Below are 26,876 nucleotides of genomic sequence, written 5' to 3' on the forward strand. Positions count from 1 at the left end.
TGACTAAACTGAAAAGTAATCAGACAAGAATATATGAAAATAAGGAAGAATAGAGCATTGAGTATCAAAACTATTCTGGAAAAACAGACAAAGGAAGAACCACATCTGCATACCAATGAAGAGAATCAATCATGTGCACAAGGGCGAGTGCAGAGTCAACCGCTACCAGCCTCTCGATTTCAGATGCATGTATAAGGTATTAAGTCTCTACTCTGACATGCAGGTTCTATAGTAAAAGGAACAAAATGTGAATCAGAGACTGATATTTGTAGAAAGTCCCTAATCTGTACGCAGTCATCGGCACTGACACGTACCTTTCCTAAATGTGGACGTGATGTGAATAGCAGGCATCGGCAAATGGCGTCTGGGTCTGTTGTCACAGAGCCAGTTAGTGCCATGTTGCTAAGGCTTTATGAAGCAAATGCAGTGGACATAGAAAGTGGACTAGTTCCATGGGGATACGGAAATGTCAAACACAATTGACAGTCTGTGAGCACAAGAATGGAAGTGCAGTGCAAGAAGAATGTTCTTGATACAGAAAGGAATAATAATCCAGTCATTGTATTAAGTTAACTGGAGCAGAATTCAGTGATAAGATGGTAGAGAATGAAATTCAAATTGGGTAAATTGACAAATTTCGAGACAGAGGATATCCCCTTAGCATTTTAGATGATGCTAAAAATAGAGCCTCTAATGTGACACGAACTGACCTTTTAAAACCTAAAACACATCTTAAGGAAACACTGCTCCTTTTCATATCCAAATTTTCAAGGCAAAGTTTCGAATTCTCCAAGTGTATGGGTCTTCCTGTCCTTCTCATACAACCTCTATAACTCTAAGAGGGGATAAGAAAAGAGGGTGTAGGAGTTTCCTCTGCACCGCTCCATATGGGTGCTACCCTTTATTTCCCGCAGAAGGATATACTAACCCTCAGTTTGAACCTCCATACTCTCCGGTAATCACTCCAGCGGTTACAAGAGGACAGGGGTGACAGCTCCGTCAGCTCCAGTCTTCAAAAGATGGGATCATGAGGGGAACATGAGGATAACACCTTCTTTAGTAAACGTAATTGCTGGGTCTCAAATGGAAGCTGGAATGAGAAAAGTTTATTCGACGGTTAGATCAGCACCGGAATTGGAACTGCAGGAACAACAGCAGGAGAGAACTGTAATATCAGGGAGTGATGTGGAGTTTAGAAGGGAAGAGGTGTCACTAGAATAGAAGTTAGATTGTGAATGGTAGTAGAGAGGCAGGAGCAACGAAAACGGGAAGAAGCAGTAACGTAGGCATAGAATTAAGTAATATGGTTATAAGATAGCAGGAGTAAAGAACAGGAAGAAGGTACTAGGCAAGTGAAGGAGGTTGAAGTAGGGAGTTGGAGGCACGGTGCCGGGCTCTCAAGGAGTTACAAAAAGCTAACCAAAGATACTCTCCTACCTCACCTGCTTATCCCAGCTTTGCTACCACCATTCCCCAATGATCCTGTCCTCTTAGCCAACACATTTAGCCAAGTCATAACTACAGCTGTAGATGCCATCGCCCCCCTCACTGCAAAAAAAGCGAAAAAGCTAAGCATTCCAATGCCTGGTTCTCCGCACAAAAAAGAGGGTGTTACTGGCCACATGGAAAAAGTACCCTACAGACTCCAACAAAATGGCCTTTAAGTCCATCACTAGAGAATATAAAACAGCAATCACACATGCTAAGGCGGAATCCTACAACACGAGGATCAGCAACGCTAAATCAGGTACTAAGGAAATCTTTGCTATATTCAGGGGACTGGAGTCGCCTTCTGCTCCCGCATCCACCCTCACCAAGGATGAGACTTGGTGCAACCAAATTCAAGCAGCTATGCTACACAAACTTGTTACCCTACATACTAAAATGCTAGCCCACCAAAAAGCTCTATCTACTCTACTAGCTCGCGCAGCGGCCCCACTCACCTGATACGCACCTAGTCAGGTACCTAAATTTGAATTCTCGGACAGGAGTGAATCTGAAGTCATTGCCCTCATAAAATACATTAAGCCCTCCAATTGCAAGGGCGACACATGTCCTGCCCACATTATAGACTGCGCACCAGCCCTGGCCCCCATTATCACTGCCTTCATCAACTCGTCATTCCAATCGTCGCATGTACCAACTTCCCTTAAAGAAGCTTGGGTCCGACCACTCCTAAAAAAAACCTCTCTCGACCCTTCAATCCCAAGGAACTACAGATCTATCACAACTGTCCCTTTCCTGCTAAAGATTTTGGACAAGGCAGCATACCTTCAGGTTAAAAAATGTATTGAGGATAACCACCTTCTTGGACTACGCCAGTCCAGTTTTTGCCCTCGTCATGGCACTGAGACGGCACTACTTGACCTAAAAAATCAAATATATGACCTTAGAGACATAGGCAACAGGCACTCCTCCTGCTCCTAGACCTCTCTGCGGCCTTTGATCTGGTAGAGCATAAAACACTATGCGACCATTTCTCCGCCTCAGCCCATTTCTCCACTAAAGCATGTGACTGGATAAACTCATTCCTTCAGGAGAGAGTAATGAAGGTCTTTTCGGACCCGCTAATGCCACACCCAGTCCTATCAAATTGGAGTCCCACAAGGCTCTTGCATATCCCCTACATTATATAACCTCTTAATGAGACCTCTGTTCATGATACTTGACTCTTTGGGCACCTCATTTACCAATTATGCAGATGATACCCATGTACACATCCCTCTCTCGGGTGACTATCCTACTGACCTGAACACCCTAAACTGTATCTACTCCACCATTCAATCCTGGATGGCAGAGAATTTGCTCTGCCTAAATAGTGGAAAAAAAATACTCTTACTGGTCGGGTCTCACGCCACACTGGGCAAACTTAACAAAAAGTACCACTCCTTCACCAATCATAACATCCCCATCACAGTCTCTCAAACGATCAAGACACTGGGCGTGTACCTCGAACCCAGCCTCACCATGGACAGGCCGGTCAATGCCATCAACTCCTCTGCAGCATACCACTCCAAACGTATCAATGCCGTTAGGCCATTCTTATCCCAACAGAACTGCATCATCATAGCCAGAGCCATCATCGGATCCAGACTGGACTATTGCAATGCCCTATTCATCAGAAACTCTCAAAAAACCTGGCCAAACTCCAGATTGCCCAAAACAATGCCTTAAGGGCCGCAACAGGCATCTAGTGTAAGCAACACATCTCTGGGGTCGGGAGGCAGGTACACTGGCTCCCCATCAAGGAAAGGGTGGTCTTCAAAACCTTGGCCCTAACACATAAATGTCTTCATGATCAAGCTCCTTTGTATCTAGCACAAAGGATCACCAAACAAACAGCATTCAGACCTTTGAGATCAGCCTATGCCAACTGCATCACGGTTCCTCACACGCGCAGAGTGCGTGCAGGAGGCACCAGCTTCCCTACAATGACAGCAACCCTGTGGAATAACCTCCCAACACAGATCAATCGACTCTCACACAGCCTTCCGCAAGGCCCTAAAAACCAGGCTCTTTATCTAAAGAGCATATCCCCATGAGCTCTGTACTGCAAATGTCACTATGTATAAGAAACCTATCTGTACTGCATTTGCTACTTTGTATAATCCTGTGAACAACTGCAACGTATCAAACTGTGAACAACTGTAACCTAACAATATGTATCTAAACATTCTCTCTTGGGCCGCTTATTGTAACCCACAAGCAAGCCTCCTTAAGTTTCCTTAAAGCGCCTCATTGCCTTTGGGCTGTAGTGTGCTCTACACATACAAAAATAAATACATAAATAAATAAATGGTCAGAACCTCATTACGGCAGTGTCGAATATGCTTCTGCCTCGCTAGAAAGATTAGGGGATGCAGTACTAGGGACAGAGGAGGAAGAGGATGGATGGGAAACAGTTGACGAGCAGGGAAGACAAGAGGTAGTAGTTGTGTCTCCTGCTCCAGTAGTAATCAGGGAAAGCACACCATGGGGCCTTCAGATGCGCTGATGGGCTCACGTGGCTGTAGGGAGTGGCCGAGGACAGATTGGAAATGTCCCAGCAAAGGTAGGGGTAACTCAATTCACACTACTCCAGAAGGGTCAGGGGAAGGCGTACTATGTCCCGTGGTCACATATGGACCGGAATAATCTAATGAAGCTGCTTCCTTCACTCACTGCAGGGACGGGGGAGTATATTTATGCTTTGAAAAAACAAACCGCCGGTATCATGTTAGCGATTGAGTACATGAAAAGCCTTTTAATTACCTTAATGGGGGAACCGACAGATGAGCTCTGGAAAAAAGCAGGATATCCTGGGGTTCAATTGAACACGAACACCCATGATGGAGCAGCCTTTAATAATTATAGGGCACACGTTTGGGGGGCATCGAGAATGATGTACCCCGATATGCCCGATATAAATTCTCTCTTGGTGAAAACAATTAACCTAGATGAGGATCCCACCACCCATATTCAATTAATTCAAGGAATGTGAAGGGCAGTGACAGGAGAAGCATGGGACAAGCATGTGGCTATCTTCTTCCACATGTTAAAAAAGGAGCTTCTCAAAGAAGTCCAGCACAAACTGGATAAACTGGTAGGAATAGAGGCTTAGAGTTGGCAGGAGATTCAAGCACACATTGTGCATTTTTGTAAAAGGTGGCAGGAGAAGGAGAAGGAAAGCACGGAGCAAGCACAAAAGGATGAGGCCAAGCTAGTTCAGAAAAAGCTGGCAAAGATCTGTTTAGAAGGAGCATGGATAACAAGCTCCACAGAGGGACAGCAGAGACAATCAGGACAGCAGGGACAAATGGAAACCGGAATGGGACAAGAATGGATGGATAGGTACGTATCTGGGCCGAGATCAATGAGATGGTTTCCACAGGCTAGGGGTGAATTTTTATGTAGTGGTGGGTCATTTGGTGGGTTTGGAGGGATGGGGCCCTGGTTTAATGGGCTAAAGGGAAGAGGTTTTGGAGGGTATGGAGTGTAGTGTTGAGCATGTGGGAGAATGGGACACATTGTATGGGACTGTCAAAGCCAGCTGTGATATTTCAATGCAGGTCCCCCACAAATGAATCCCCCAACTTTGCTTGCGATACTCCACAAGCTCTGTGCCTTTGCAGCAAGTCCAGGTTGATCAAAACCCAGGAGCTGGAATGGCACAGATCTGTGCACCCCCACCGGAGGTGTCATCCCAGGCACGTATCAGGCTTGGGATAAAAACCCTCTACCCCACGGGACAGTCACCCACTACACCGGAGCAAGTGTGTTCTGAGGAAATCTGTTTCCGCCTCCTGGTGCTCATATGTACCAGGATTAGGCCAGCCCACAGGGATCTCTGATGTGTCCAGTTCTATTGGTTACTACTGATCCGGAAGAGGAACCACGGATAGGAGTAAAGGTACGTGAGCAGACATTTTCATTTATGAACGATACAGGGGATATGAAATCATGCATCAAAAAAGGTAATTTTCTCCTTTCAGGCATAACAATGGACACACAGGGATTTTCTATGGCTATCCTGTTGGTTCTTTACACTGAGGATCTCCGTATCAAGGTAGGTCAGCAAATATTAGCTCCTCCTTCGTTATACTGTAAGAATAACCCAGCAAAACCGTTGGGAAGGGACATCCCAGCAAGCTTAATATGTTGATTACTTTTTCAAAAGACAGGATAGTATGCTTAACTCTGGGATTGTAACCGGTGAGAGAAGCAGTGCTTTCTCCTGTATATTAGAGTGATAGTGTAACCAGGGTGTGCCAGTGCATTCAGCATTGTTTCTGTATGGGGTGATGATAGTGTTGAGTTGGGTCCCCGGAAAAAAGATTGAACATGGCGTATACGTCATGGCCTGTTGAGTCACAGGAGATAGCGCCACAGAGGTTTGATCCCTGGGTCCGTGTTTAGACACCTCTGGGTATTAAGCGTGTTATAAATAACCTATCATATCTGTTAGAAGCAGTGGTTGTCAAGAAGGACAGGGTGGTTCTTTCAGGCACCAATGAGGAGGAGGCAAATGGTGCACCGTGTTGTGTATTGAACCGACCTCATAATTAAGAGATGTGTCCGATGAGCAATTGTTTGAGGATGCGGAAGACATAGGAGAGATGGTCTTTGAAATTACAGTGCCTTGCCAGGTAATGATAGAGCTAAGGAAAGTACCACAGACTATGCTGTTCATTAGGAAAACATCAGCGTATTGGAAGGAGGATTTGGAGAAAGTGCTGGACCATTTGTGGGCCAGCAATCCTCATTATGTGGGGTTGTTGAAAAGTGTAGGAGCAGTACAGATTAAATTAAAATCAGGAGCAATATTGCCACGAGTTAGGCAATACTCCATGTCTAGGGAGGCAGATGAAGGGATTTTTGAGACCATTATGGCATTGTTAAAACAGGGCATTATACAACCAACAATCATGAGCCAAGTATGCAAAGCTACTAACATAGGTCAAGAATGAAGCAGAGCCTATGTCCATACTGCCAATGAAGAATGACACACTGTGCTTCAGAAACAGAGGATCGATTAAATAGGAGAAAACTAGGAATGTGAACAGATAATTGATGCCCCAGGAATGAATGGAGGAACTACTGTACTGATGGTCCGAGATTGGGCCTGTGGATCCTGAGCTTGCATGTAGCTTCCTAAAATATTGGGGAGGAATATTCTCTATTGTGGTCATACATGTTCCTGCAGTGGTGATTCCCCGAAGTGATCTCCATATTGATGAATTTCCAAAGATGGATGAGCACATGAGAAAAAAGAGATCGCTTAACTTCTATCGCAGCAAAAGAAGTAATTATTTCTCAGCAAAATCAATGGAGCCCCATGACAATATTCCAGATGAGCATAAACTGTTCAAGACAGAAATGATAATGACATCTATATTCCTGCAAGGACTGCAGATCACCAGATAGGAGCTGTTACAGACGAATAATGCAACAATAAAAGGATTCAGTGAAATCAGGGAAGAATTGAGGGCCAACAGGCTGATGGCTCTTCAGAGCATATATGTTCTGGCCTTAGTAACAGCAATGAAGGAGGCAAATATTGGGCCTTCTTACTGTACATTCACACCACCCCATGATTAAGATAATGGAACCCTGACAGAAGCAATAACTATGCTGACAATTCTGCATAGAAAGATGCAAGTTGAAGCAGAAGAGACTGCAGGAGATGACTGTTTGTTGTCTCTTTTCATAGTTTCCAACCTGGCTGGTGAATGCCTTCAAATTATTTGGAGCAATACTAGTGTTGATATTGCTAGGATTATGTTGTATAAGGATCATCTCGGGACAGTGTCAGAAGACAACCAAGAACACTATTGGGATAAAGATAATGCTAGTCATCGACAATGGAACAGAAGAGAAGATGCAAAATGAAGCCAGTACCCAGGAGAATATAAAGAAAAGTATCCTTGTACCTCCAGGAACTAAGTTTCATTACCCTAAGGATCAGAAAGGATATGTAGGAGGTTAGATATTTTGTTCACCATCTGGATATGTGCTGACGATGACCTGGAGTGTGGATGAACACATAAAGAATGCAAGTGACCTGAGGGGGGTGACGAAGATTTGGATCCCAAAAAAGAAGCAAGATGAAGAGAAGATTCTACCAAAGGGGGGAATGTCGAGGTGCAGGTAGATGTTGTTGTGCCAGTTCCCACTCCCTCTCCATGGTCATATTGGAACAGTCAGAAGAAAAGCAATAAATGGGACCCACTGTATACTTCCCAAACCACATTGGGTGTAAGAGAGACGTTATGCACTCAAACAGCCATACAGAATGTACCTTTGCACTGAAGCTGTGAAAGGATGTCGCATGGAAGAATGTTACATGGAAGCATGTCATCTGCCAAGGTGTCAGAATACATCAATGAATGGAGGAACGTTAAAGTGAAATCTGACGAGGACAAACTGATATCATAAAGAAGATATATGAACCTATTCTGAAACAATATGAAAATACTTAGAAGTAACGATGTAACTGAAACAATAAGTTGAACATGTACCTAAAGCTAAAGTAATCATGAATCTAAAGAAGATGAATAACTTACTGACCAATAGCTGTAAATATGCAGTAACACAAGGTAGAAAGAAAACATATAGAAGCTTGTTATATTGGAATATATAATGTGGCCAGGTCGGCCATAGTAGGAAAATTGACACTTAACCAAGCTACCTCAGAGACAGGCCGAGGCGGTTGATATCAGGAGACGCAGGAAACAAAATGTGTGTGCATAGCCAATGATGGCCCATAATTAAGGATGATATTTTCAAAGGATAGGCACAGTGCACAAAGGGTGTATGTGGATATTCTCCAAATCTGATTGAAGAAGATGAAAACATCTGTGAGAGCCAAACTGTTGGTCAATCAAAAACACACAAATTCATGTGAGATAAAGTGATCAAGTCTCTATAGGACAAGAGCAGCAACAGCACCATGCATAATTAAATCAAATAGCAGTAAAATGAGGCTGATATGAACACATTTGTGGTCTCTTCACATGTGACTCAGAAATCGAAAACAAAGACTATTCATTAGAGCCTTAATCTAAGATAGTGGTGTGCTCACACCCCCTTATATGTTCCAGGACAGTGAGCAGGCACAAGGTCAACTACAAACAGAACACTTTGGCTTGTGTTCTACCGATGAGAGATGATGGACTAATAAGGAAATGGGGAGTATTCTGAAGGGATTTAAAACACCTAGGTTTGGTTTCACGTATGTGCTGCTAAGGAGCCAAAAGTCCAAGGTTGGGATACTATGCCAACCAATCAGTGGGGTCGGGGGACAACCCAATGTGCAATATAGCACAGACCAATGCACTGTTGTGTTGTCCTCTTTAATCAATACTATACGTATTTAGAGGTAGTTCAAGGGGTAGACAATGATGCACTAACGCTTATAGGTTCTATAAATAGATTTTTTCCCTTAACCAATCCCTTCCCTTGATAGGTTTTGTATTTTGCCACGTAGAATGACGTCATATTGGGGTATAAGACGTCCATGTAATCAAGCTTCTGTGTGGGAGTGTGTGCATCAGTCTGATGTCTGCCAGTTACCCTACTTTAATAAAGTGATAATAAAGTAGTAGCTTGCCATATTCTTTGAGTCATTCCGAGTATTTGGTCTGAGATCATTGTTTGTAATTCCATCTAGCACAAAACATGCTTTGAGGTGCTAGAGCACAACTGCTTAACATGAGAACACAAATGCGTGTAGCATGAGACACAGACCAGACCTCCAGTAAGCATGGTGCACAAACAAGGGAATACATCATCTTTCTCTTAAAAACTGCAACTACATCTAAAACTATACTCTACTACAGAACTGTGCCATAGAGTAGAAAAAAAAGCATTTAGAAATGTTTTATACATGGGCACAAGTAGAAGTGAAGAATTTGTTTGCCTTTGTTAAGTTTAATAAAGTGAGAGAAAAGGGGAAACCTACACAAGGACAAGTCAATGTTTTTGTTTTATTTTGTTGCATGTTGAAATAAACTATCACACATTGAACACATATTAAGACAAGGGGGAACAAAAAAGGGCCTCAAAAGCACACTATAAACAAATCTTCCAAGCGCCTGTCAAAAGCAATGAAATGCACCAACCACCTTCAAGGTTTGAGCAAGTCCTGTATACCACTCTTTGTAGCTGAGCGCGGGTGAGTGAATTTCATTGCAGGCATCCGTGTGCCTTTTGTGTGCTTTTTGCCCCGTGTGTCCTGCAGCCCCAGGCCCTCCTTCCAGTCGGTGTCTCCTGCCTCCCCACCCCGCTCCCACTTTCTGATTCCCATCCCTCCCGCCTCCATGCCCGCCCACCACCCCCATGATTGGTTGAGTGGCCAGTGCTCTGCAGGCCTAGTGAACAGCTTCACCGCCAGCTCGCTTCTTTGTAGCTGAGCGCGGGTGAGAGAATTTCATTGCAGGCATCCGTGTGCCTTTTGTGTGCTTTTTGCCCCGTGTGTCCTGCGCCCCAGGCACTCCTTCCAGTTGGTGTCCCCTGCCTCCCCACCCCACTCCCACTTCCTGATTCCCATCCCTCCCGCCTACCAGCCCGCCCACCACCCCCGTGATTGGTTGAGTGGCCAGCGCTCTGCAGGCCTAGTGAACGGCTTCACCGCCCGCTCGCTTCTTTGTAGCTGAGCGCGGGTGAGTGAATTTCATTGCAGGCATCCGTGTGCCTTTTGTGTGCTTTTTGCTCCGTGTGTCCTGCAGCCCCAGGCCCTTCTTCCAGTCGGTGTCCCCTGCCTCCCCACCCCGCTCCCACTTCCTGATTCCCATCCCTCCCGCCTCCCAGCCCGCCCACCACCCCCGTGATTGGTTGAGTGGCCAGCGCTCTGCAGGCCTAGTGAACGGCTTCACCGCCCGCTCGCTTCTTTGTAGCTGAGCGCGGGTGAGTGAATTTCATTGCAGGCATCCGTGTGCCTTTTGTGTGCTTTTTGCCCCGTGTGTCCTGCAGCCCCAGGCCCTCCTTCCAGTCGGTGTCCCCTGCCTCCCCACCCCGCTCCCACTTCCTGATTCCCATCCCTCCCGCCTCCCAGCCCGCCCACCACCCCCGTGATTGGTTGAGTGGCCAGCACTCTGCAGGCCTAGTGAACGGCTTCACCGCCCGCTCGCTTCTTTGTAGCTGAGCGCGGGTGAGTGAATTTCATTGCAGGCATCCGTGTGCCTTTTGTGTGCTTTTTGCCCCGTGTGTCCTGCAGCCCCAGGCCCTCCTTCCAGTCGGTGTCCCCTGCCTCCCCACCCCGCTCCCACTTCCTGATTCCCACCCACCTGCCTCCCAGCCCGCCCACCCCCCCGTGATTGGTTGAGTACCCAACGCCTTCCAGGCCGTGCCCTGATTGGCTAGCAGGCCCTGAGTCACCAGCCATTACAGACCTTCCCAGGGCAGCCCCCTGCCCGGCAGCCCCCTGCGACAAAGGACCCTGGGACAAAGGACAGCTCATACAGAGACAGCTCCTAACTGTTTCTGCAGGTATCCGCAGGAGAAGCAAGAAGCCAACAATAAGTAAGTGTGGGAAGGGCAGGGCCTGAGGCAATCACTTCACGCCATACTACCCAACCACGCATCTAACAAAGCATTAACACTGTAATCCAATCATAGATGTAGCATACTTTCACTTGGAAACTCTAATCTATACATGTATGAGTAGATTTAAATGTGCGCCCAATAGCCTCTCTTGAAAGTTACATATAGAAGTGTGCCCAATAGCCTGTCTGTGGAAAGCCACATTTAGAAGTGTGCTCAATAGCCACCATTGAAAGTGCACCATTTGCATTAGAAGTGTACCCAATTGCATTTAGAAGTTGCGCCCAATAGCCTCTCTGAGAAAGTTGAATTTAGAAGTGTACCCAACTGCATTTAGAAGCTGTGACCATTTGCATTAGAAGTGTACCCAATTGCATTTAGAAGTTGCGCCCAATAGCCTCTCTGAGAAAGTTGAATTTAGAAGTGTACCCAATTGCATTTAGAAGCTGTGACCATTTGCATTAGAAGTGTGCCCAATTGCATTTAGAAGTTGCGCCCAATAGCCTCTCTGAGAAAGTTGAATTTAGAAGTGTACCCAATTGCATTTAGAAGCTGTGACCATTTGCATTAGAAGTGTACCCAATTGCATTTAGAAGCTGTGACCATTTGCATTAGAAGTGTACCCAATCGCATTTAGAAGCTTTGACCAACTGCATCTAGAAGTGTACCCAATTGCATTTAGAACTAGCGCCCAACAGCCTCCCTGGGAAAGTCAAAGCTAGAAGTGTTCCCAATTGTATTTAGAAGTTACGCCCAATAGCCTCTCTGAGAAAAGTGGAATTTAGAAGTGTACCCAATTGCATTCTAGAAGCTGCGCCCAACAGACTCTCTGAGAAAGTTGAATTTAGAAGTGTACCCAATTGCATTCTAGAAACTGTGCCCAACACCCTCTCTGAGAAAAGTTGAATCTAGAAGAGTCCCCAATTGCATTTAGAAGCTGTGACCATTTGCATTTAGAAGTGTACCCAATTGCTTTAGAAGCTGCGCCCAACAGCCTCTCTGAAAGTTGAATTAGAATGTTCTCAATTGCATCTAGACGTGTCCAGCAGCCTCTCTGAAAGTTGAATTAGAATGTTCCCAATTGCATCTAGAAGGGTACCCAATTGCACTTAGAAGTTGTGACCAATAGTCTCTCTTGTAGCAGAGGGGATGAGCGTGAAGAGGGGATGAGCGTGAAGAGGGGATGAGCGTGAAGTGGGGATGAGTGTGAAGAGGGGATGAATGTGAAGTGGGGATGAGTGTGAAGTACGTAGAGGATTAATGCGGTTGACGGATGAGTGTTGAGGGCCCATGAGTGTGGATGGCCGATGAGTGTGGATGGCCGATGAGTGTAGAAGGCGGATGAGTGTGGAGAGCGGATGAGTGTGAAGATCGGAGCAGTGTGGAGAGTGGAGGAGTGTGGAGAGCGGAGGAGTGTGGAGCGCGGATGAGTGTGGAGAGCGGATGAATTGCAGAATTGCATGACATCCGTACTATGCCTTGGAATGTATGGATCCTTTGAAAGAGCATACCTCATATCACACACCACGCTTACTCTCTCCTCACACCACCACTCAACTAGAACACAGAGATACTATGACACCATTCTGTATAACTGTTCTCATATCAACATCTGCCGCTCACTCCCCATCACTCTAAGTAATCATTGCTGGTCTCGCACCCCCAGCCAGGCGTTCTCCTCAGGCCTAACGCTGCTAATCTCGGTCTGGATAATTCCGGCCAGATCGAACACATACTCCTGACCTCTCAGCCACCACACCTACCGCTAGGAAGCAGCTACCACAGGAATTCCGCACCAGCTGCACACATACCGGATGCGCACACGCACCTTTGGACTCTCTCTACTCCCTCTACTGACCAGAACTTCGGTTCCCAAGGGCGTTCAACCTACCAGCGCCTTCAGACCATACCAATGGTATATAAGGCGCTATATAAGTGCAAAATAACATAACATTAACTCAGAGACGAGTCAAACCCAAAAAGGAACAGTAATTGAGCTGTGGCTTTTATAGGGGGATGCACTTACTTTAGTTGATTTGTTGGCTCTCATTGCTGAACAAACTTGACAAATCACTTGAAAGGGCCCTGATTGGTTGGACGAACCTGACCAATAAAGCTGTTATTCTTCACGTGATCCGCTGCTTATGAATGGACTAACAATCATTGTGCAAGACCCGGATGCTGCCACAAGTACACGGGGCATTCATCAGGGAAACAACATGTTTCATACTTGCAATAGGCAGTACAATCATATTGGGCCTGATTCACAGAAGCTTTTTATAATGGCGAATCCCACAGGAAAATGTTCTGTGAATCATGCCCATAGTCTGTGATATATTCCTTGTGCTTCAGAAGTGTGCAAGCACTGCAGTGATATTTGAGTTCTGAGTATTTAGAGAAAAGGGTGATGCTGGGCCCAAGGTCTCTCAAGCATTCAAGCTGTGATACTATTGTTAAATGCAATTAGTATTGCTGTGTACAATAACAGTTAGTCTTTGCTGTATTTAGGGTAACAGTTTGTATTTGTATTTATTTGATTTGTATAGCGCGCCAGGCCCAAAGGTATCCGGGCGCATATCTTGGTACAACAAAGGTGCAGGTTAGACAATTGCGGTTACAGAGGGTTTCATAAGATTATGCATAAAGAAAACATAGGTTACAGAGAAGATCAAGATGTGTGAGAGCAGAATCGGCAAAATAAATACAGTAAATAGTAAGCACAATATACAAGGTAGTTATTGGTGTTAGTGAGGGTGAGCACCATAGACTATTACATCGAGGTCAATGTAAAAAGATACAACAGTGTCTTAGAGTTGAGAGATGGATATTAGATGCAGGAGCAAGTATGGGTTAGTCTTGTGTTAGTCTTTTTGTCCATTTGAAGTGCCATAAGATTCCATTGGGCGCTGGCAGAATTACCATAAGCTGTCAGTCGTCCTAGCAATTCCCTCCCCACTAAAGTGGCGTAGTACCTTGACGGACAGTTAGGAAGATTGTTGACTCATACTAGTTGACAGTTCCACTGTAGGTGGTACTCTAAAATACAACCTGCTTTGCCATTACCAGACAACCTTTGGTTTTCAACTATATTTTTTATAAAGTTCATTGATGCTTCTTTTCTGTGAGTGGAGTTTTATTCAGAATTGAATGTGTGTTTCCCTGCTGGAATATGAGTGTCCTCACCAACACAAGTTTAGCTCCGTACTCTGTTAACGTCCATTTAAAAGAAATAAGAGATATGATCGGATTTGTCTGTGATTGATCTTCCAGTGAAGAAATACCGCAGGATTTACATACAATGTAGTCCTTCTGTAAGTCTAAGACAAAGTCCACAAGGCATAGAGTTGCGTAAAAGAATTAAGAAGAAACGGGAAGCAGGGCGTTGGGGGTGAAAAGTATTCTTCTTCAAATCTATTAAACATTATTCAGCTGTCCGTCGAACAGAATTCATATTGAAAAAGATGTGTGACAAATGGTCCCCTCCTAGTATGGTAAGCCAAGCATATTTAATAAAAGCGGTGTTGTATTCAAAAAGAGAGAGAGAGAGAGAGAGAGAGAGATAGAGAGAGAGAGAGAGAGAGAGAGAGAGAGAGAGAGAGAGAGAGAGAGAGAGAGAGAGAGAGAGAGAGAGAGAGAGAGAGAGAGAGAGAGAGAGATTTGAAATCATCCTGAACAGGAGCCAGTCTTCTCCCTAAACGTATTAAGGTTGGGTTTCAAAAACCTCTTTATTGAAAGATAAATGTACTGCAATTAAACGCGCGGCTTCATCTTTTAATTACTATAGTATTATGCCGAATCAATCACATACAGCTTCATTTGATGCTGATTTGCACTTCTTACTTGAAACCGAGAAACCGTGCCAGCTTTTATGGCGTGCATGTCTGAAGAACTCCTCAGATCAGTGTCTCAGCTGCCTATTATACTCTTGCCATAAAACCGCAGACGCCTGAGTTACATTTCTACTGAATTTCCAGGACAAACACTTTTGAACATTTAAATCTGCCAAATACAAGAGACACAGGCGACGATCCTTTGGAAAGGTCCCAGGCTGGCTGCACAGCCTTTTTGTGACGTGAAGTAAAAGGAAGGTTCTGATTTGTCGTGCTTTCTTTTTTTAGTTCTAATATTCTATCCTTTATATAAAATGCTATATGGATGTTTGGGCATGAATGGCTCTCTCATTCCTTCATCTTCGAAAATTCTACATGTGAGTGAGATGCGGGACCTTCAGATTCTAAAAGAATGACATTTATCAGAGTCATTTTATCCTCACATCACAATTGTGTAACTCTCTGAATTAATGTATAAATGTCATGTACGACAATGGCAAACCAGGCTTCTCAGTGTTGTTCGGTGGTTTAAAGCGTTTGAAATGTGGCAGTGGTGGAGGTCCAGAGGCAGCTAGATTTCAAACTGAAGAAGGCTGCAGTTCGAAAAGTTACTCAAGAGTTGCAGATCATGGAGGTCATCAGATTCTCTAGATGAGGTCCGACAGTGGATGGGCTGATGACGGGATGCACAGGCAAGTCGATTCAATTCAGGGGCTCAAAGGATGCAGTTCATGAAGAACAGCAGGATTGGTTTGATTGGCAAGTCGTTTAAAGAAGTTGGTAGTCCAAGCATTAGTTTGAGGAGTACAGATACAGCGGTACTTCATTTGAACTGAGGCAATGGCGCGCTTTTCAGATGGTGCAGCATGGTGGTGACAGGGTTTGAATGTGAATGACAACAATTCAAAGTTCAGCACGTGCAAAAGGCAGATCCAAAGGGTCCTGGTGGTTCGATCTTGTTCAAACATGCTCAAATCATGGAGAACAGTGAAATGGCAGGAATACTGGCAGTCTCTCAAACATTGGGGAAGCTGGCACACATCTTCCATGGGTCGTTCAACACAGTGAGGTCCTGGACAGCAGTGTTGCTGGAAAAGATTCAGGTCCTTTCCCAGCAGCTATTCACCCCAATGGTCCCTGGGGATGTTTAGGGGACCGAGCTTGGTTCTTCCAGGTAAAACCTGCCTTCACTCCACAACTGGAGGACTTTGGGAAGGACTGCTCTCCTAGCAAAGTCTAACTATATCCTCTGGAAGGTTTGAAGTCCAGAGATGATTCAAAGACGTGATGGGAGATCCCTTCACTGAAAGGAAACATCCTTCAGGTTATTGGACTAAAACAGGCCTGCTTTTGGGGTCCAATACCTATTCTTGGAACATGTGATCTTTGCCTTATGACATCACTGCCAAAGGACATTGTGTTACAGTAACAGGAAGGGATAGGAAGGAAAAATAGAGGCAGAGAAAAACAGTCTGGTGGGACCTTCCTCCAGCTGTAAAGAGCTCCCTTCTGTCTATATTAACATCACCAATTACTGTCTCAATAGATTCAAAGACATTTTGATACAGAGCACACTGGCGTGAGACTTCACTTTTTGAGGTTGGGCATGCCCTTTTATTCCCGTTCCCAGGACTTCCCATGGAGTGGCTGTATACCTTGGAAGGATGTTACCTGCTCTAACAAATTATCAAATAAAGACAGTTCCCGAGGCTAAAGTCCAGCCAGCAGTGGCAAGGTCCAGTCTTTCTGGGTAGAATACACCTAATCCTCACAGGGCTGACACATGTGTAATATTAAATTGATGTGGCTTGGATAACTTAGAGAGATGCTGGCCACCAGACCCTAAACTCAGGTATGGCCTATATTTACAGTTCGGCATAAGCACAGTGATGTCAAAGTTATGTTGTTTTTTGCAGCAGGGTGCATATATTGAATGCAGCCCATTCTCTGCAGAGAGAGTTTTCTGTCAATGTTCTCCCATGATATTGCTAGTTTTACCAAATATCTTACTTGTCTGTCTGTGACTCTCCTCTGCTGCAATATTTAGCTAAGATCTCCTTAAGGAGCCAGACTGAGGAAGATTTGTGAAAAATAGAGGATCGTCTTCCAAAACATTCTTTCACTGACTTCTAGTCTGTCAATATTTTCATCCAGACCCCATAACTCTACTTCATACGCAAACAAACTCTTGTTCCTTTGCCTGAAAAACCATTTCTGTTTCAGAGCCAATATTGTTATGTGTCCTGACCACTTTCATAATAGCTCTGACAACAGTATGTGCCTTTATCACTGCTAGTCCAATTTGAGATTTCCAAGAGAAGGTGTTTGACAAGGTCACCCCTAAAAAGTGAAAAGAGTCCACCCGCTCAAACCAGCTTCAAGGAATAGTGTGCTCAAAGGTGTTATTGTCCCGATCCTTTGGGCAAGTTGTTATAAGCATACGCTGATCGATCATATAATTGTTTCCGATGTATTTTACCTTAGTTTTCCTCAATTTTACGCATGCGAAAACAACATGTCGGGCATGGCAATCTTGTGCTAATCTTATCCGTGGATCGATCACCCTAAATTCAAGTGCTTTTTAGGCAGTAAATCAAAACACCCTTGAAGCTAACACCACTAGACACATTCGGCCCATTTCACTACGCCAATGCATGTCTTGTTTCAACGTTCTCTGTCCGCAAGTTATTGACGTGTCTCCATGGAAATGGCAGGACACCACTTTCCTCAAGAAGTATAAACAGACCCTTTCTGATAAGGCAACAGTCTAGTTTCTTAGTCAACAGTTTCACTGTACTTAGTTTAGAACCACCGTGGCTTGTTTCTGCTTGGTTGAGCTATCTTACCAGTACGAAGCCCCTGTGAATCGTTACTTACAGTAGCAGAACTGATTTCACTTGTTACTTGCATTTTGGTTAAATCTTTGTTGTACAATGTCAACAATACAGTCCTACCAGTACGAGCTTGAGTATTCAGAGGAGGAACTAATGGCAAAAGAAGGCTGCCGAAACGATGGGGAATCAGACAATAGTTTGCAAGATCAATCACCCGAGCATGAGCCCCAGCCGACTCACATGGGAGACGTTTCACTGTGGTGTACCTGCAATCGTTGCAAGGTCATGCCAACCGAGGTGGAGAACTGCTGCTGCCAAGAAAACTCTGGATGCTCGGCCAACATAGCCAAAGAAGACAAACCACCGCTTTGCGTGACAGAGTTGCATGACTTCAGGGCTGCCTGCCTCATAAGGTCCGTGTAGATGATTATGATGACGCTTATGCAGGAACATCACGGAACAGTTCAGCCATGCAATCCAAGTAACAAGTAAGCATACTCTAGATGTGATGTAATTTTTACTACCTAGACCATTTGAATTTCATGTTTTTCTCCTATTTTCTTCAAATCGTGATCCATCTCTCTATAGAAATGCAGCTCTACCTTCCCCAGTGCCTCGCACAGTAAGCCCACATACACCATCGCCTCCCCCTGTCAGCTCCGCACGAGCTCTGTTCTTACAAAAGTCCTGGCATGCCGTTGTTACAATTCTGTAGTATCATTACTGAAAGAATGTCCTCTGCAGAGAGCGTGATACCATGACAAGCCATATCCCAAGTTTACATTCATCTCCATTAAACTGCCTGTGCCCTCTCAACCCCAACCCTTCCAGTACAGGGTCCCACCAGCCCTGACCCCCTAATTGCTTTCATGCTGATTCTCATCTGACCTTCTTGCACTGACCATTGCAGTACACCCACCACAGCCCTAATGCCGTGCATCAGTATATTCTCACCAAAGCAACACACCTCTACCTATATCACTAGGATCCAAGCAAGGCAGATGGTAGATCAAACCTCTGTGGTGTGTTATAATTATTTCTTTTAGCATATAGTGGGGACTTGTGCTGTAAGGGTTCCCACCTTCATTTTTGTAAGGGCAAATAGGCCATTGAATTTTGGATGCGCTTTTTGAAGTTGGCTGCTAAACTTATCAGGTTCATTCAATTAAAATATGTATGTTTCTCTTTCTGGTGTGGTACAGGCTGGCGGCCTATCGTTCGGTTACATACTGGCTTTATGGGAGGCTTGGCTACCACAATTGATGAGTAATACCCGCCTGTGTCTTCCGAGCCATTCGCGACACATTCCCCAGTGACCACGGACAGTACAGGGTATTTTCTCATACTGTACTTCAACCACAAGTATACAATTTATAGTTTGTTGGTGCCATCAACATCACCCTATTAAATAAAATACAACTGAGTAAATAAGGATATTTTTTAGTTTTTCAGTGAGTCAAGAACACGCGCAGTCGTCTGACTGTCATGCTAGAATGGTTGTTTCCTGGGTGGACTGTGAACGAATGGAGGCACTGGAAATAATTTGAAAAGTGGTCCCATATTACAAATTTTGATCTAGCTCCACCATTTTCATAATGTGATATAATGTGAAAATAAAATACAAAATAGCCACAGAGTGCAGAAGCACACAGGGAAATCTCCACAGTACCCAGTAGCCCAGTCCAGCCCTGGTTGGTGCACGTTTGCGCACACCTTGTCCCCATCCATCCGCCTTCCAGTATCAATGGCATTTTGCACCTATGACCGTGCGCTCCCAAGGGGGTGGGGTGGGCGTGACCGCTCAAGTTGTAAAACACCATGTACACTTCAAAGGCATCTGCCACATGTTCACCATTGCCCACATGGCCTCCCCAGACCCTGTGTCTCCAGACTCCCCTCTTCAAAGCCCAGCCCCTGCAATCAACAAACATTTGTGTACCTTTGGCATAGTTCTAGCCTTTTTCTGCTCGCCTCATGCCCATCCACCCAACCTTCCAGTATCAATGGCATTTTGCACCTACGACCGTGCACTCCCAAGGGGGTGGGTGGTTGTGACGGCTCAAGTTGTCAAAGACTATATATACTTCAAAGGCATCTTCTGCACATTCACCATTGTCCACATGTCCTCCCCAGACCCTGTACCTCCAGACTCCTCTCTTCCAAGCCCAGCCACTGCAATCAACAAACGTTTGTGTCCCTTCATGCAAGTTCATGAAGAACAGCAGGATTGGTTTGATTGGCAAGTCGTTTAAAGAAGTTGGTAGTCCAATATCAGTTTGAGGAGTACAGATGCAGCAGTACTTCATTTGAACTGAGGCAATGGCGCGCTTTTCAGATGTTGCAGCATGGTGGTGACAGGGTTTGAATGTGAATGACAACAATTCAAAGTTCAGCACGTGCAAAAGGCAGATCCAAAGGGTCCTGGTGGTTCGATCTTGTTCAAACATGCTCCAATCATGGAGAACAGTGAAATGGCAGGAATACTGGCAGTCTCTCAAACATAGGGGAAGCTGGCACACACCTTCCATGGGTCGTTCAACACAGTGAGGTCCTGGACAGCAGTGTCGCTGGAAAAGATGCAGGTCCTTTCCCAGCAGCTATTCACCCCAATGGTCCCTGGGGATGTTTAGGGGACCGAGCTTGGTTCTTCCATGTAAAACCTGCCTTCACTCCACAACTGGAGGACTTTGGGAAGGACTGCTCTCCTAGCAGAGTCTAACTATATCCTCTGGAAGGTTTGAAGTCCAGAGATGATTCAAAGTCGTGATGGGAGATCCCTTCACTGAAAGGAAATATCCTTCAGGTTATTGGACTAAAACTGGCCTGCTTTTGGGGTCCAATCCCTATTCTTGGAACATGTGATCTTTGCCTTATGACATCACTGCCAAAGGACATTGTGTTACAGTAACAGGAAGGGATAGGAAGGAAAAATGGAGGCAGAGAGAAACAGTCTGGTGGCACCTTCCTCCAGCTGTAAAGAGCTCCCTTCTATCTATATTAACATCACCAATTACCGTCTCAATAGATTCAAAGACATTTTGATACAGAGCACACTGGCGTGAGACTTCACCTTTTGAGGTTGGGCATGCCCTTTTATTCCCGTTCCCAGGACTTTCCATGGAGTGGCTTTATACCTTGGAAGGATGTTACCTGCTCTAACAAATTATCAGATAAAGACAATCCCTGAGGCTAAAGTCCAGCCAGCAGTGTCAAGGTCCAGTCTTTCTGGGTAGAATACACCTAATCCTCACAGGGCAGACACATGTGTGATATTAAATTTTGGATAACTTAGAGAGATGCTGGCCACCAGACCCTAAACTCAGGTATGGCCTATATTTACAGTTCGGCATAAGCACAGTAATGTCAAAGTTATGTTGTTTTTTGCAGCAGGGTGCATATATTGAATGCAGCTCATTCTCTGCAGAGAGAGTTATCTGTCAATGCAACTGTCAAATGGGCACCTGTATTCTCTGTACCTACTCTTTTCAAACATTTTGATTTATTTTTATCTCCAGTAGTATGAATCTTTTTGCATTAGGGTAATTTACCTTTGGATCATTTGAAATGTGGACTTGGAAAGTGCTACTTCAAGGCTAGGTCAACCAGATGTTCTCCCATGATATTGCTAGTTTTACCAAATATCTTACTTGTCTGTCTGTGACTTTCCTCTGCTGCAATATTTAGATAAGATCTCCTTAAGGAGCCAGACTGAGGAAGATTTGTGAAAAATAGAGGATCGTCTTCCAAAACATTCTTTCACTGACTTCTAGTCTGTCAATATTTTCATCCAGACCCCATAACTCTACTTCATACGCAAACAAACTCTTGTTCCTTTGCCTGAAAAACCATTTCTGTTTCAGGGCCAATATTGTTATGTGTCCTGACCACTTTCATAATAACTCTGACGACAGTATGTGCCTTTATCACTGCTAGTCCAATTTGAGATTTCCAAGAGAAGGTGTTTGACAAGGTCACCCCTAAAAAGTGAAAAGAGTCCACCAGCTCAAACCGGCTTCAAGGAATAGTGTGCTCAAAGGTGTAATTGTCCCGATCCTTTGGACAAGTTGTTATAAGCATACGCTGATTGATCATATAATTGTTTCCGATGTATCTTACCTTAGTTTTCGTCACTTTTACGCATGCGAAAACAACATGTCGGGCATGGCAATCTTGTGCTAATCTTATCCGTGGATCGATCACCCTAAATTCAAGTGCTTTTTAGGCAGTAAATCAAAACACCCTTGAAGCTAACACCACTAGACACATTCGGCCCATTCCAAGACGCCAATGCATGACTTGTTTCAACGTTCTCTGTCCGCAAGTTATTGACGTGTCTCCATGGAAATGGCAGGACACCACTTTCCCCAAGAAGTATAAACAGACCCTTTCTGATAAGGCAACACTCTAGTTTCTTATTCAACAGTTTCACTGTACTTAGTTTAGATCCACCGTGGCTTGTTTCTGCTTGGTTGAGCTATTTTACCAGTACGAAGCCCCTGTGAATCGTTACTTACAGTAGCAGAACTGATTTCACTTGTTACTTGCATTTTGGTTAAATCTTTGTTGTACAATGTCAACAATACAGTCCCACCAGTACGAGCCTGAGTTTTCAGAGGAGGAACTAATGGCAAAAGAAGGCTGCCGAAACGATGGGGAATCAGACAATAGTTTGCAAGATCAATCAACCGAGCATGAGCCCCATCCGAGTCGCATGGGAGACGTTTCACTGTGGTGTACCTGCAATCATTGGGAGGTCATGCTAACCGAGGTGGAGAACTGCTGCTGCCAAGAAAACTCTGGATGCTCGGCCTACATAGCCAAAGAAGACACACCACCGCTTTGCGTGACAGAGCTGCATGACTTCAGGGCTGCCTGCCTCATAAGGTCCGTGTTGATGATTATGATGCCGCTTATGCAGGAACTTCACGGAACAGTTCAGCCATGCAATCCAAGTAACAAGTAAGCATACTCTAGATGTGATGTAATTTTTACTACCTAGACCATTGAAATTTCATGTTTTTCTCCTATTTTCTTCAAATTGTGATCCATCTCTCTAGAGAAATGCAGCTCTACCTTCCCCAGTGCTTTGCACAGTAAGCCCACATACACCATCGCCTCCCCCTGTCAGCTCCGCGCGAGCACTGTTATTACAAAAGTCCTGGCATGCCGTTGTTACAATTCTGTAGTATCATTACTGAAAGAATGTCCTCTACAGAGAGCGTGATACCATGACAAGCCATATCCCAAGTGTACATTCATCTCCATTAAACTGCCTGTGCCCTCTCAACCCCAACCCTTCCAGTCCAGGGTCCCACCAGCTCTGACCCCCCCAGTTGCTTTCATGCTGATACTCATCTGACCCCCTTGCACTGACCATTGCAGTACACCCACCACAGCCCTAATGCTGTGCATCAGTATATTCTCTCCAAAGCAACACACCTCTACCTATATCACTAGGATCCAAGCAAGGCAGATGGTAGATCAAACCTCTGTGGTGTGTTATAATTATTTCTTTTAGCATATAGTGGGGACTTGTGCTGTAAGGGTTACAACCTTCATTTTTGTATGGGAAAATAGGCCATCGAATTTTGGATGCACTTTTTGAAGTTGGCTGCTAAACTTATCAGGTTCATTCAATTAAAATATGTATGTTTCTCTTTCTCGGGTGGTACAGGCTGGTGGCCTATCGTTCGGTTACATGGTGGCTTTATGGGAGGCTTGGCTACCACAATTGATGAGTAATACCCGCCTGTGTCTTCCGAGCCATTCGCGACACATTCCCCAGTGACCACGGACAGTACAGGGGATTTTCTCATACTGTACTTCAACCACAAGTATACAATTTATAGTTTGTTGGTGCCATCAACATCACCCAATTAAATAAAATACAACTGAGTAAATAAGGATTTTTTTAGTTTTTCAGTGAGTCAAGAACACGCGCAGTCGTCTGACTGTCATGCTAGAATGGTTGTTTCCCGGGTGGACTGTGAACGAATGGAGGCACTGGAAATAATTTGAAAAGTGGTCCCATATTACAAATTTTGATCTAGTTCCACCATTTTCATGTGATATAATGTGAAAATAAAATACAAAATAGCCAGAGAGTGCAGAAGCACACAGGGAAATCTCCACAGTACCCAGTAGCCCAGTCCAGCCCTGGTTGGTGCACTTTTGCGCTCACCTTGTCCCCATCCATCCGCCTTCCAGTATCAATGGCATTTTGCACCTATGACCGTGCGCTCCCAAGGGAGTGGGGTGGGCATGACCGCTCAAGTTGTCAAACACCATGTACACTTCAAAGGCATCTGCCACATGTTCACCATTGCCCACATGGCCTCCCCAGACCCTGTGTCTCCAGACTCCCCTCTTCAAAGCCCAGCCCCTGCAATCAAGAAACGTTTGTGTCACTTCAGCATTGTTCCTTCATTTTCGCGCTCGCCTCATGCCCATCCACCCAACCTTCCAGTATCAATGAATTTTCGCACCTATGACCTTGCGTTCCCAAGGGGGCTGGGTGGTTGTGACCGCTCAAGTTGTCAAAGACCATATATACTTCAAAGGCATCTTCTGCACGTTCACCATTGTCCACATGTCCTCCCCAGACCCTGTATCTCCAGACTCCTCTCTTCCAAGCCCAGCCACTGCAATCAACAAACGTTTGTGTCACTTCAGCATTGTTCCTTCATTTTCGCGCTCGCCTCATGCCCATCCACCCAACCTTCCAGTATCAATGAATTTTCGCACCTATGACCTTGCGTTCCCAAGGGGGCTGGGTGAGTGTGACCGCTCAAGTTGTCAAACATTGATTACAACCAGGTTTGCATTTGTGTTACAAGCCTGGCCCTAGTGCCCTTTATGCTGCATGAGTAGGCCTATGCATGTGTGATGGAAAGGCAGCAGGGTGGGTTCATATGGCAGATGGGAGCCATTGGGATGGAGACAGAGTGGGTGTCTATGAACACCTCATCCATTTACATGCACACCCACATGTGTAAGCCTTTTTAAACACCTTGAGATTTACCTTGAGAACATCTGGGAGATCTACTTGCTATATGTCCATCAAGCTACCTGTTCACTGGATAATTGTTCCTCTGCTTGCTGAATCGGCTCATCTGTTCACCAAAGTAAGGGTAAGTCAACTTATTACTTCCCTACGTTCATCGAAACGTTACTATGAATGTTTATGTCGATTTCCACCAAATGTACCGAGGATTTTAATGTTCATGTATCTGAAATACTTATGCATTAGCGATTAGTTCAGGTATTTTCTTCCCAATAACTACCACAATTCATTACTCTGCGTTGTAGTAGAATGTGCAGTATAACAATTGTATAATAAAGTTGTCACAGAGTTGATTGGGCTAGCTAACCCAGCTTTGCTATCTTTATTCTAATTAAAATTTAAAGACAAATCTGTGGTGCAAACTTCTTTATTCACATTCATCCTGTGTTATTCGTGCTAATAGTTCATAATTCTATATACAGATCTTACGAAGTTTTTCAAGAATGCCATCATGTGTGGTTGTCGGTTGCTCTTATGCAAGCCCCTTCAAAGATCCGGGTACTATCCTGCATGTATTCCCAAAGGATATTTATTTAATAAGAAGATGGATTAGAAATTGTGGTTGTAAAGTGGACGAGATTGAAATTAAAACCAAGGAAATCTTGGTCGACGTGAGGGCCCGCATCTGCAGCCTGTACTTCACCCAGGATATGTACGACTAGTCAAGATACACAAAAAAAGTCAACTGTGAGTACTTCCTAAATTGCTTCCAAATGCCATCCCAACTCAAATTCCGCATGTGGCTGGTGAGGTGAGTAGTGAACGTTGAGTTTGTTATGTTTGTTGGTATGTAGGACGATGGTCTTCATTAATAAATATTATCTTCCATTTGTGTATCGACATCACTGTTCTATTACTCCATTTTCCATAGTCACCGGATTCAACGAAAGTGTCAAATATTTCATCTTAGTATACTTCATCTTACCCCGCTTTCTGGAGCCTCTAACCAGTAAATGTGATCCTTGATGAAAACATCCACAGTGCCCCTTAAAAATTAGGTTTGGGAAATGTGTTGGTTGACATATGCTTCTTCACTTGGAGCACATTGATGGAAGAACAGACCCTTGCAAGCGACGAAACCACCGACACGCCTTCTATCCCAATGGTTAGCCCTACCGACCTGCACAAATTGAAATTGTATTGCGTCGCATAAGTCCACTTTTCAAGTACTAATTTTCCTTTTCCATTGTACTATTTTCAGATATTGGGCTGAAAATGAAGGAGCAAGTTTCTGCCTCAATTTCTTTTCCGGAGTCAACATCAACCTCATACACATACCAAGTAATTATATTACACTACTCTTTCTATGCGATTGAACTACTTTCATATGGTATGCTTTCAATCTAAACATATCAAAATGTATTATGTGCAGTACTGGCTATTTGTACAAAGTGGCAGGTATGGGTTTGTGTATGTGTGTACCATTGTCTGCATTTCAGTTCAGTATGAACCTTCTTCTGCTTTTCATTTGTTCTGTTTCATTTTGCTTTTTAATTCATATTAAAACAAGTGTTGTATTATAGGTGGAAGGTGGAACTTCGACTACTATCATGTCCTCCTTTGGAACAGGTCCACAGTTTAAGGTGTTTCTATTCACATTTCACTTTTATGAATCACAGTACATTCAAAATTGGATATACTTTAAGACATAAATGTATGTGATGGTGCACTGTTTAAAACGTTCCTGATTTTGGTAGTAACATTGCACTTCCCCCTGATGCAAAACAGTTACCAAGGGAATATTACAAAGCAAAATACATTGTAATCAATATATTTTACAGCGTGACCTCAAATCAAGTCCATGTTAGAACTCGGATGGCTATCGGGTGAAATATGAACTGAATGTTATGATCAAGTCACGTACACTCGATTTGAGGCTTTGTCCATACTAACATTCTATTTGATATGTGACCACAACCCTAACAGTATATGGTTCAAAGTCTATGTAAAAAACTTAGCTTGAGGTGCTCTGTCGAATGCAACATTTTAATTGTGCACTTTTGCTGACATTGTATTTTTTTGTATATTACTCTATTCACGGAATGTACTCCAGATGTGGACTTAGAAGAGGCGCATGAACTGAGGTATACATTTATGAAGTGAAATTGGGCAATCCGTTGCATTCTGAAT

Source organism: Ambystoma mexicanum, chromosome 5p (genome assembly GCF_040938575.1).
Source record: "Ambystoma mexicanum isolate Mex_15411 chromosome 5p, UKY_AmexF1_1, whole genome shotgun sequence".
Classification (NCBI taxonomy): domain Eukaryota; kingdom Metazoa; phylum Chordata; class Amphibia; order Caudata; family Ambystomatidae; genus Ambystoma; species Ambystoma mexicanum.